At 36.4% G+C, this 13,051-nt stretch overlaps 1 long non-coding RNA gene across 1 annotated transcript; it reads left to right on the top strand.

The window, feature by feature from the left end:
* Positions 1-1,476: 1,476 nt before the first annotated feature.
* On the top strand, positions 1,477-5,425 carry LOC144442174 (uncharacterized). The gene is made up of 3 exons (XR_013481606.1): positions 1,477-1,627; positions 2,482-2,685; positions 4,639-5,425. It is a non-coding gene; the product is annotated as an uncharacterized LOC144442174 (long non-coding RNA).
* Positions 5,426-13,051: the final 7,626 nt, after the last annotated feature.

Below are 13,051 nucleotides of genomic sequence, written 5' to 3'. Positions count from 1 at the left end.
GATAACGAAAATTTAAATATCCAGAAAAAAATGTTTTTTTTATCTATTTATTCTAAATAATATGTTGATGTTGAAAAATATCAGTTTGACTTTTATGAAATAAGAAATTGAAATAAATAGCAGTCTATATCCATACAGACAGTATTTGTTAAACATCATACTTATACTAGACTAAATAAAAAGTTGGTTTAGATACTGATAATATATGTCTCTATTGTCCTAAAATCACATGCTATTTTTTTTTACATCTCCCAGGATGTCAACTAATTCATTGGAATCACATGCTATTTTTTTTTTACATCGCCCAGGATGTCAACTAATTCATTGGAATCACATGCTTTTTTTTTTTTTACATCTCCCAGGATGTCAACTAATTCATTGGAATCACATGCTATTTTTTTTTTACATCGCCCAGGATGTCAACTAATTCATTGGAATCACATGCTTTTTTTTTTTTTACATCTCCCAGGATGTCAACTAATTCATTGGAATCACATATTATTTTGATTACATCTGGAAGTTGCAGGTATACAGCATTCAGATCTAACATGCTGTGTTTTTTGTTTCATATCAAGATAATATTCATGATGCAGCTTGGTGGGAGATAAAAGTAACTTATTCTACCTATCCAGTATCCTGAAATAAATTGTTCCAAATGAATAAGGATGATGACTATCTAAACTATTTTCAGGAGGGTAATTATGTGATTTTCATTGTCGTGCTGCCAGTTCCATTAACATTATATGGAAAAGTTTAACTTAATAGAATTAACGAAACATTGTGTTTTCACCCAAAAAACCACTCATTTTGGGCTAATGTGAATAAGCAACAGTATATAAAAAATAACATAAAAAAAAATATAATTACATTTCTGAAAATATGTAGTTCTAGATAGTTACCTTTATTATTTACTAAGCATCTTTTAATTTAAAATGGGTCATTGTTTATCTTCCTCAAATCCACATTTCAACTTACAAGGAAATATAAAAATACTGGTACTATGAGGTTATCACCTGATATCACCTCTTTGTTCCTATCACCCGTAGTGTAATCTCAGCATATAGTGATCATCCATAAGTAGAATAACATTTCTTTTTTTTCAGTTTTAAGAATGGAACAATGTTCCAATGTTCTCCATCACTGTTTTAATCAGAGTCATCTTCAATTTCTGGAACATCTATTTCTTTGTTGATTTCATTGATCTTTTGTCTGATCCAGGAATACAACTGTGGCATCTGTAGCCGTACATAGTTGTGCTCCATAACTTCTCGTATAGATGAACTCTGAGCCGATGTGTGTCCTTGGATTGTACTGTGACTAGAAACACAGTATCCATGGTCTTGATTGATTGTACTCTGATGAATTTCAGTAGACCCATTACCAGAAGTTACTCTTTCTGTTGCTGTGTTAGGTATTATGAATTCGTCAACGAATTTGCCAATGACTGTGTTTACGTATTCTTTCTTTACAGATAGCCTTGTTGATGCAGATGGTGGGATGTGACGCTTTGGGTTGCTGGTGGTTGATTCCATTTCAAAGAATTCCAGTGCACCCTCAATGACGAAACATTTGACAACCAGTGTCAAGAATTGTTTTACTGCATCGAAGTTCTTGTTTACATCAGCAGGTATGTTATTACGTTGTAATAGTTCCCTGTAGTATTTCAGAGTACCTTTGTCTCTTGACGATTCTTGTTTGTACAACTGTTGCCACAATACAGCAAGATATGCCCTCTTGGTATGCCTGTTTTCAATGAGGATTGGATTCACATGTTCTAATCGACCAGCATTAGTGTGACCTCCACAACGGATGTACTTGGCCTTCTGTGCTCTTATCCTGGTCAATTCATCACCACCAAAGGGTATCTCACTACACTGTTGATCAGCCTCATTGGAGACAGTGGCCACAAATTCTTCAATGAATGACTGAATATCAATCATGTCACTATATTTCTTTTCATCCTTGAATTGAATGGGTAGGTTGTAGACTTTAGATTTTTTCTTCATTTCCTCTGAGAATCGATGAACAATGTGGGAGGGGACTACGGATGACAAGTGTTCAAACTGCTGCAGATGTTTTGTAATAATACGGGACACGAGAATGATGAAATCAGATCTTAATTTACTCCTTTCAACCTGATTTGGAATGAAGAGAGATGGTGGCACGTCATGTAAATTTCCTTGAGGCTTGGTATTATCTAACTCTGAGAAATCAATGCGATCAAAATAAAGAATCAAAGTAAACCAGTGATGATCTCTATTTCTATTGCTAAGAAGCATTTGACGCACATTTTCTCTCAGATCAAGGTTGTCACCGGTTATTTATACTAGTCTGTCCGTATGTATGTATGTATGTATGTATGTATGTATGTATGTATGTATGTGTGTATGTGTGTGTGTGTGTGTGTATACGTACGTATGTATTTATTTAATAAGGGTATGAACTTTCATTTTAATCAAAGATTGTTTATTGTTTATTCAGTGTCAACATAAAAGTACAAAAAACAGAAAGTGGACAAAGAAAGCAAACTCCAGCAGGACAAAAAATGGAACACATGCAGCACAGCAAAGCAATAAAGCAAAGACTGACAAAGATAGAGAAATTGCTGAAGAGAAGCAAGCCAAACGCCTAGCAAAGTTGTATGGCAACTTTAAAAAGGATGAAGGAACAGGCCTACTTTCAAAGGTACTAGTAACTTTTTTAATCTGTTAGTGTATAAAAACAAAACAGAGCAATATAATTGCCCAAGAGGAGCAAATAGTAAAAAGACACAGGACAGTTCGCATTTCTATAGGGAACAAGCATTCAAATCAAATATGGTCAGTCCTGATATACATTAGTATATCAAATATATTTCCCCAACGTGTATAAGCATGTTTTAAGTGTCAAAATTAATATGGTTTAAAACATGTTTAAAACTAGTTTCAAATGAGTTGACTAAGGACATCTGACATGTTTAAAACACGAATGAAACACTCAAAACTGATCAGACTTGTTTTGAACTAGTATAGAACACTTTTTAAACTAGTGGAATTTTGGTAAGGAATTCCCCTTTTGCAGTGTGCCAATGACACCTGTCAGAAGTCTGCTTATAGTCTTTCAGCAGTCTGTCACAATGCTGTCAGAAGGCTGTTGTTAGTCTGTCAGGTCTGTTAGTGGTCTTTCAGATGTCTGTAGATAGTCTTACATAAGTCTGTTATAAAGCAGTTGAATGTCTGTCAGGTATTTACCTGAGCTGTTGAGAGTTGTTCTCTGCAGCTCAAATCTAATTAAGTATGCACAAAAATCAGCCTTCCGGCAGCTAACTGTCAGAAGTCTTTTTGAGAGCTGCTGCAGCTCAAAAACAGCTGTCTCATTTCGGTAAGGGTAGTCTGTAGGTACGGTTACCCGTTTCAACATTTCGTGATACATCGCTATTTTGACTGTTTTGAATGGCTTAAAGATACTTTTCCATATTTCTTAGTTCTTGTATGAAAAATGATTAAAAAACTCAAAAATCGAAACTAACGCTACAGCAAATTTTCAGTCAAAACAACAACATATAGTTGTGATCATTCTAACTCTGTGAAAACTTACCTGCCGATCAGGGGATTTTGCTAGAGTCCTTGCAATCTCGACTATTTCCTTCCAACGATGTTTCTCCCCTCGAATATTAATTTTCCCCTCGTTTTCCCGAATCTGAGCATGTTTCTTTCCAGTTAGCTTTAGCCGCGCCATGGCATCGCACATTGCTAAGCCATGTCACGTCGAGTCATCAACAAATTTCAACTCTACTCTGACAACAACATAACTCCAACGTTGGAGAAATAGAGCATGCGCAGTCAACTTTGATATCGTACTGACCTCAACGGTCGTTTAAAGGTCGATGTATTCTTGCGCGGCTTTCGAATGTTTACAATTATAAAAAGTAACGTTGTTAATATTCTTTAATTAATATTTTATACATTTATGGAAGGTTGTTTGGCTTTGAACACGAGGTCATTCTACATGCTTTGGCATGTATAAAAGAAAAATCATATTAAAAAAAGAACAAAAATAGTCAAAAAATAGTCCCCGTTACAGCTAATATACCTTTAATATAGCATAATGTAATCACCTTAGTACTTTCACACTCATATGATGGTGCAGCTAGTGACCATTTTCATTGATCTGATTCTAACCCCCCCCCCCATGTAATCACCCTAGTACTTTCACACTCATATGATGGTGCAGCTAGTGACCATTTTCATTGATCTGATTCTAACCCCCCCCCCCCCCATGTAATCACCCTAGTACTTTCCCACTCATATGATGGTGCAGCTTGTGACCATTTTCATTGATCTGATTCTAACCCCCCCCCCCCATGTAATCACCCTAGTACTTTCACACTCATATGATGGTGCAGCTAGTGACCATTTTCATTGATCTGATTCTAACCCCCCCCCCCCCCCATGTAATCACCCTAGTACTTTCCCACTCATATGATGGTGCAGCTAGTGACCATTTTCATTGATCTGATTCTAACCCCCCCCCCCCCCCCCATATTTTATCAGAGGGAATAAATTGTGTACTTTCTACATTGTATTGTGAATGTACAGATTGGATACATGTATGATTAATAATCATTGTGATCATGTTTTTGTGTCCGTCTCTTCACAGGTTCCATCGGCCAGTAGCAGCAGTAGTCCTGATAAACTAACATGTATGATTTGTCTTGATGTTGTGTGTTTCCCACTATATGCCTGTCAGGTTTCAGGGGGAGTGCAATAAAGTGGTTGGCTATATGAAGTGTGTAGTTCGGCTTGTCAAGTGTCCAAACTGCCGAGTAAACATTCCCGAGAACCCTCAACCACTGCGTGGATTGGATAGTATTGAATTACAGTACAGACGGAGCTCAGTCGAGGAAATTGCACAGGCACTGTCTCAAAGAGAAACTGATGCCATTGAAATTGTTGACTCTCCTTCCCCACCACAGATTCAGTATAATGATGATGACACTGATGACTTTCAGGAATAGTACTAGTTCCATATAGATGATAAAAGTAAACTAAGTTTGTAGTCTATTCATATATTACTTGTTAGTTTATGCTAAGTACAGTTCCAATGAACCTTCAGTCATAATATGGCATTGCATGATACAAACTAATAGTTTGCAACGTTAGGTACAAATGTTCAGCTGATGATTAAAGTGATTTTCAGTTTTTGGTTTTCATTTCTCTTGCGTTTTCTGGTCCTTTCCAACTTCAAAATGTAAATCACTAGGCAGTGCAAGTGACAACTGTCAGTTTAATGGTAAACATGTTGATTGTTGGGAATTAATCCAATACTATATGGACATTTACTAAGCCCAAGAGTTCACTACTATTTGTCGTTATTTTGTTAGTCTTGCCATTTTAACACAAAGTACTTCTCAAACAATCTAAGATCACTCAAGCAAAGTATTGAAATGGTGCCATGGTTACACTAAATATTGTAAAAGGTGGTGTAATAGGAAATGTGCCTTACAGTCAGTACCATATTGGAATAATGATGTATTAATAATAAAGGGAAGTTTGTTTAAAACAAAAATCTATAGTATTTTTTGGTGTTACTGTTTGGTATTATACAGTAATGAACAGGGATGTGTCTGTGTGGATGATGTTTATAAAAAAATTCATTCAGACCACTTACTATATAAATACCTCCCTGTAGTGTGCCCTGGATGGTTACTTATGATTAGTAACACATGTCAAAATCCCAGTACAGTATTCTCAGATACCCAGACTCGTCACACCACTTGAAGTGCACTGTCAGCAATGACTCTAGGTAACCTACAGAGGCTTGAAATTGGCCATATTTGTTTGCAAATAGTTGTCTATTGTTTACTCTTTACAAAACTTTTTTTTTTATTTTGTTCACTTATTTTGCAAAATAGTTTCCCTATAAGGTGTCATGTAATGTGATGATTTGAAAATGTGCGTTTTTCTAAATCAATTTTAATTTGTTCTTTTGGTTATAATAACCCGGCTTTAGTATGGTATGACCACCTTAGTAATTATTTATGAGTTCTATTGAGCACCTTCAACCGTTGACCATTCCTCGTCCCCACTCACCAAGACTTTTCTCAATATTATAGTCAGTCAAAGTACAGTAAAGATGGTGTATAAAAACCAACAAAACAAGTTAAAATTGATTTAGAATTTTTTTCTCAAATCATCACTTTATTATATGGCACCTTTAGGGAAAAGATTTTTTCAAGAGCAAATAAAAGTAAAACAAAAAAACTTTTTATAAAGAGAGAATGCAAACAAAAAACAACTATTTATAAACAAATATGCCCAACTTCAAGACCAAGCTAGTCTCGGTTATCCAACCTCTCGCCGCTGGTGGCTCTGCCTACGAGACCACCCCAAACGAGCCCCAGCGGTTTGAGTCTGGGTAACCGAGACTATTGACTAAATACTAGTAGTTTCGTCGCCCTGAATCTGTCGTTGGGGACAGTAGCCATTTAGCGAGAGCCCTTATCCCAAATGACAGTCTGAGTAACCGCTGGGGGCACACCGTACGATCAAACCTTCTATTCATTGCAAAGGGTCAGAGCCACCGGGACACGTAGCTTAGATTGTTTTCCTGAGTAAATTATCGCACGAATCGTGCTACTAGAAATGTATCAATATACGTTCTATACTAAAAATAATTAGTATTCTTTTCTAAAGGTAGGGGAAATATATTCAAGTCAAAACATTCTTATATTTAGCCTGTAGACGAGGAAAACAATCTAAGCAATACTACATGCCCCCATGGTCCATACCTCCATGGTCTGGTGATTTCACCGTAAAACAGACAAATGAGGCAGATCATAACAGTAACAATTCGATAGTTTGCTTTAATTTCAAACATTTCAAAAATAAGGTAGTCAATTTGACAGTCTGCATGAAATGGCAAGTAGACCAGGATACACGTTATGACATATATTGAGAAAACATTCAGACTATAAATCTCTGTACTGCATACATGCATGTTCATTACAATCAATACACTTTAAGTATGATGTGTGACAGCAAGTTGTTGTGAGAGAGCAATGTATAATGTTAATGCTCTCTCATATGGCCGAATATTACCATGCACAATGTTTGAATAGATATCCACTGGAGAATCACTCTGTGCTTGGAACTGTCTTTCTCGCTCACGCTGCAGTCCTGGGTGAGAGAAAACAGAGGATCGTTGCCAAATACACTGCTTCTCGTTAGTTGTCCACCGCTGCTTTCATACAATCTAATGATCTCGTCGTCCGTTGGGATTAATTCTGTTGTAATCTTTGCTGTTCTGTCACTTTGTTCTGCTAAATGGTGTGGTACTCTTGACATAACTCCTAAATTCGAAGTGTTGAAAGATAAGCTGTTTTAATAACGTCATTTTTGCAACCCAAATCGAATACGAACCAAATTGATAGTCGGTTTAGTAATGGGATAAATAAACGCAATGCCATTGGACTCTTGTTACTTCTTGTAGGGTAACGTTGTATAAATTTTCATATAGTCAAGCTTACTTAGCTTCGCAGTGATAGGTGACCCGCCCTACAACACACACACACACATACATACACATACATACATACATACATACATACATACATACATACATATATAAGTAAACAAATAGATACACTTGTCAAGCAATACCTTATTGAAGCAATTGAAAACAGAAATGATTTTGTTAAAACTAATATAGAGTAGTTTAGCATTTGAAGCAGACATTGTCATTTTTATTTTATCAATATTCTTACCTCACTTTGGGTTTATTTAGTTGTTTGTTCCTGTATATGTTTTTTACTCATCTTTTTAGTAGTGCATGTGTTTCTTTATTTTTTCTTAGTGCTGCTCCTAACAATCTTAGTGAGCCCTTGATACAAAAGGGATGCAATAAATAAATAAATAAATAAACATACATACATACAGCTCACTTTAAGCTGACACTTGTAATGTAACCAAGCACAAATGTTACCATTTTCCCCTACCTGCAATAGGATGATGGTTCCATACTACGAATAGTTTCATTCCCGCATTGGAAACAGCACAAGACACGGTGGATACAGCATATTTATGCAATGGGTCTGCCATATTGATCGCCATTCTCATCTGCATATCTGTCAAAGCATTTTTCATCGGATTGGTTTGCTTCAACCCATAATCTCTCTGCCATATGGTTGTCAGTTGATGGTGTCTGCATATATGGCATGCAATCTCGATTGCCCCTCAGGTCTTTGATTAACCACTGAGCAAATTTTATAAGACAAAATTCTGTTCCATGATCTGATCGTAGCATATCCCACAAGCCATGTTGAAGCACTATACTAGGGTACAGGGTATATATTTGTATGGGGTTTTTAATCGGCATTGTGACGGTGCCCAATATTGTTCTGCTAAAGCCATCTGAAAACACTATATGGGTTACTCCAAAATGGACCAACTTCTCATTCTGGTCTACGTGTACCTTATGTCCATGGTAGGGGGAATAATACGGGATAGAGTTTGTCTGTTGTATGATATCACGACGACGTGCTTCGTGATACTCAGGTGCTATGCTTCGTAAACTCTTCTGTACCCTATATATACCAACACTAGCTCGCCCGCGCGACCGCAAGAAACCTTGAACCATTTTGGTACCATACGATGGGCCAAGAACGGTCACGGCCTCGTTTACTTCGAGGTCCAATTCATAGTTGTTTAGGGGATGGATGTTATGAATGGCACAGTATCTTCGGACGCTTCTTTCCGAAATCCCCCTCATGTTCGGATATTGGGCGGCTAACAGACTACTTATTTCACGGTGAGAAATTCCTTGTTTGACAAGACTATTGATGTAGCCAGCGTCGACTACATTTTCGAGCTCCATTTCGGCAAATGAGATATGCAAGATGAAAATCTCAAACTTATGAAAAAATGTGATTAAACGTGTATTGTAACATTGTTTATTATACCTGAGGTGTGTTTACCTCTTACTCAAACCGGGTGGTTTTCCCGGGATGTGTTACGGGATGTATTGATTTATTGTGCCACGTCATGCCCGATGATTGGATATTAACGAAGATGTTGTCGGGTTCGCTTCCCTTCGATCTCTTTGATTCAGCCTAGCGCCAAAACAATGCTGCAGGAATGTAACGATAAAAAGTGCCCCCGAACAACTGACTCAATAAAGTGAAACATTGTTCATGTTTTGATTTCGATTGTAGTTTCAAAAAACAAATGCTCGAAATTCGAAATCAACAACACAAAACCAAATTCCAAAATCACATGTAATTCTAATTGTTGATTGCTTAATACGAATTCATTGTTTGAAATTACGTCAAAAAACGAATAATGTCATCTCTAGATAGATTAGGATTTCACTTGGACGTCGTTAGTCACGCACCCTTCGGACTTCAGACTTCTGACTTCTGACTTCTGACTTCCGATTTCCAACTTCTGACTTCAGACTTCGGACTTCTGACTTCGTACTTCTGACTTCGTACTTCGTACTTCGGACTTCCGACTTCCGACTTCGGACTACTAACTTCTGACTTCTGACTTCTCACTTCTGACTTCCGACTTCCCACTTCTGACTTCTGACTTCCGACTTCGGACTACTGACTTCTGACTTCTGACTTTCTGAGCCCAAATGCATACTGGGATGGAAGTCGCCATTGCATTACAGCAGTACGACTCTTTCCAATTGTAGTTTGTCAAAGTGTACTGTTAATTAAACTTGTGATATCTCACAGCTGGACATAAAGCTTTTCTGTTTATATGATAAGTGGTAAGTATTTTTTTTGTATTTGATATAGATGTATAGATGTAGTATTATGTCACCATTTTACAGTTTACATTTAAAGTGCCTGGCTTTTCTACTAACTATAGTAAGTATAGGAAATACAACGAGGCATGTTAGCACCGAGTTGCATTATCTACTAATACCATAGTTCCCTTTGGGTAGTAACTTGTTGATATTTATTAATATACGAATGCATGCTCATCTCTAGATTTTGCATGTACACCTGTATTCTTAACCAAACCAGGTCAAAATGTTCGTACCATAGTATTATGCTGATATGTCTTCTCCGTAAAGAAAAACAATTAATCAACGTGTATATGCGAGCAGATTATAGATTTAAAACCCAATTGTTAGGGTGGGGGACGGGCTTCTGCTGCCACATATGTGATACCGTTCATGTACCTATATTATGCTGCCAGAGTTAACGTTACTGGTGATAGAAATCAGATTTCGAGGTAAATACCATGGTACAAACAATGTGACATGGTTTTCGTGAGAATGCAAGTGTTTATTTGAAACCACGACTATGAGGATGCAGTTGTATGATTAATATCATCAAAACATCACCGCAAAGGGAGCAATGTTATTAATAGGAAATGCAACTCTGCACTGATGCGCCTCATTGTATTCCCCCCCCCCCCCAATATTTAGTTGTAAAATAGGCCATACATGATACTTAAAGCTGTGCTGTTATGTATAAATTTTGTAAAAAAGCCAAACAGTTTCAGTCAGGAGAAGATCAATATCATGGGGAAGTTTTTAAGAGTGTGATCAGAACTTCAGGTCGGACTTCAGACTTCAGACTTCTGACTTCCGACTTCCGACTTCCGACTTCCGACTTCTGACTTCTGACTTTCAAGTCCGACTTCCGACTCCGACTTCGGACTTCGGACTTCGGACTTCCAACCTAGTGATTATTTAAAAAAATTCAGCTTCTTTAAAAGTGGATATTCAGATGTTAAAGTGGGCATATGGAAGTCTTTCCTAACATTTTCACAGCAACCACGACTAACTTTTGCCCATTCCATTTATAAAGTTTAACTTGCAGTGATGATGGAAGCATTGCATATAGCCCAACATTTTAAAAACTAAAGAATATTGTCAGAAATGTCAAGGCTGGAAGAAGCTGGTTCTCTGAACTACAACTTGCAGTCTCAAATTTATTTTTGTCATTATGGTATTAGTTATTCTTTAGCTTCATTTCCTACTATATTTCTTTTTAAATAGAGTTTTCATAAGTCACCACAAGAACTGAGCTACTTCCCTGTGTACCATCATTTGGACTGCATCTGATGTCAATCAACACATCAAAATATTGTAAGTATTTTGACCATATCACTTATTTTACATAAAGTTGTAATGAGAGTTTATTACATATATGTTGTACGCACATTTAACTTATACATTTTCTACTTGCACCATTCAAAGATTACCAACATTCATTTTGAAGCCATTATGGAGTAATGGGGTAAATCGCTATAACAATAATTGCTTAAGCATAATTTGGGATTATTTCTTTTCTGCTCTTTTGTATTCTCAGATGTTTCCTGACTACACACCAGTAAAACATGGACAATGTGGAGGTGTTGATGACAGAGACAAACTGATAAAGAAATATTTCAATGCATGTTACACCAATGCTGAAATTGTGGCTTCCTTGTCTCTTTTACATGGCAAGTTTTCCCTATGCACTACACTTTACTTTATGTTGTATACAGCATTGTCTGTAGTAGATGCAGACTATTTGAAACATTAATGTGCAACATTGTTATATGTTGCAAGGGACATGTTTATACCCTAAAATCATGGATGACCTTAATAACGTTGCTACCCTTTATGGTAGCTAGGTTATGAACTTTGGATAATAACAATAATAATAATACTAATAATAATAATAATAATAATAATAATAATAATAATAATAATAATAATTAAATAATATATAATAATAATTTCTTATAATACTACTACTACTACTACTACTACTACTACTACTAATATTAATAATAATAATAGATAATAATAATTGAACATATTTTTTTGAATAGGTGTTAGTATCAGCTTGAGACATCTGAAGCGCATCTTGAAAAAGTTTGGTTTGAGACGGAAGACCATCAGCTTATCAAATATAGAAACGGTAGTTGCAGCTATTGAGATGGAGCTAAATGGCAGTGGGGCTTGTATTGGTTATAGAGCCATGTTGAAGTATGGCTTATCAGCAAACAGGGATACAGTACTAGAATTGATGAATACACTTAATCCTGATGGTATTGACAGACATAAGAAGCATAGGCTCTTGAGAAGAAAATACGGGGCTGCAGGGCCAAATTGTTTTGGCACATTGATGGCTATAACAAACTTAAACCATTTGGATACAGCAGACAAATGTTATGGTTAGAAATTTCCTCAAGTAACATGTTTGTCTACAAGCAAACTGAAATGACCAAAGTAATAACCGCTATTAGTGTTGTGAACAAAAATTTAGCTGAATTTGAATTACCTGTGCTTAATGTGGTAGTTACTAGCACTATCTAATATCTGTTCAAGGTGACTGTAAATACTATAATTGTTAGTACATCAAGAACCTCCATGAGAAACAATTTCAGAATATTTTATTTCAATAAAATACAAAAATAAATATCAAGGAGATCACTTGTGTCATTGTTCATTGTCTATAGTGTACCAGAATTATCTGATTAACTATCAATTGTCATCATAATGAATGCAAAATAAAATTCAACAATAAATATTGGGTCACATGATTGTTGAACAAACACAAAGAAATCAAGATCACTTGTGTCATTGTTCATTGCCTATAGTATACCAGAATTATCTGATTAACAATCAATTGTCATCATCATGAATGCAAAACACTGGATGAAAGTAACAATAAGAACTAACATTTTCTTTGTAAAAACATACCATCATTAACTGCAGTGTGCTTCCAGTTTAATAAGGGACTGGTCAGTTTCTTCAGCCAGGGGTGGGGGTGGGGGGTTTGTGACATTTTGTTGACCTGATGACAAAATTCCCCCCCCCCCACACGTTGGTTTCGTTAATCAACAGGACTGATGGGGTCTGTCATAATTTTAGCCACATGTTAACTTTGCAATGCAAACAATCATTGCAAATATACTGGCATTTGGCTGATGTTATAAAGGGCTAGCGTGTGCTTCGCTGCTTGGCCCCATTGTGTCAATATCTCTTGAACAATATCTGGAGAATGATACTTCTAGAAATATCCCCTAAATTAAGCACAGCTAATCATTGGTTTTCAAGATAG

This window comes from Glandiceps talaboti, chromosome 1 (genome assembly GCF_964340395.1).
Source record: "Glandiceps talaboti chromosome 1, keGlaTala1.1, whole genome shotgun sequence".
Lineage (NCBI taxonomy): Eukaryota > Metazoa > Hemichordata > Enteropneusta > Spengelidae > Glandiceps > Glandiceps talaboti.
The sequence above is the reverse complement of the archived record's forward strand: the minus strand, read 5'-3'. Positions and strand labels throughout refer to the sequence as shown.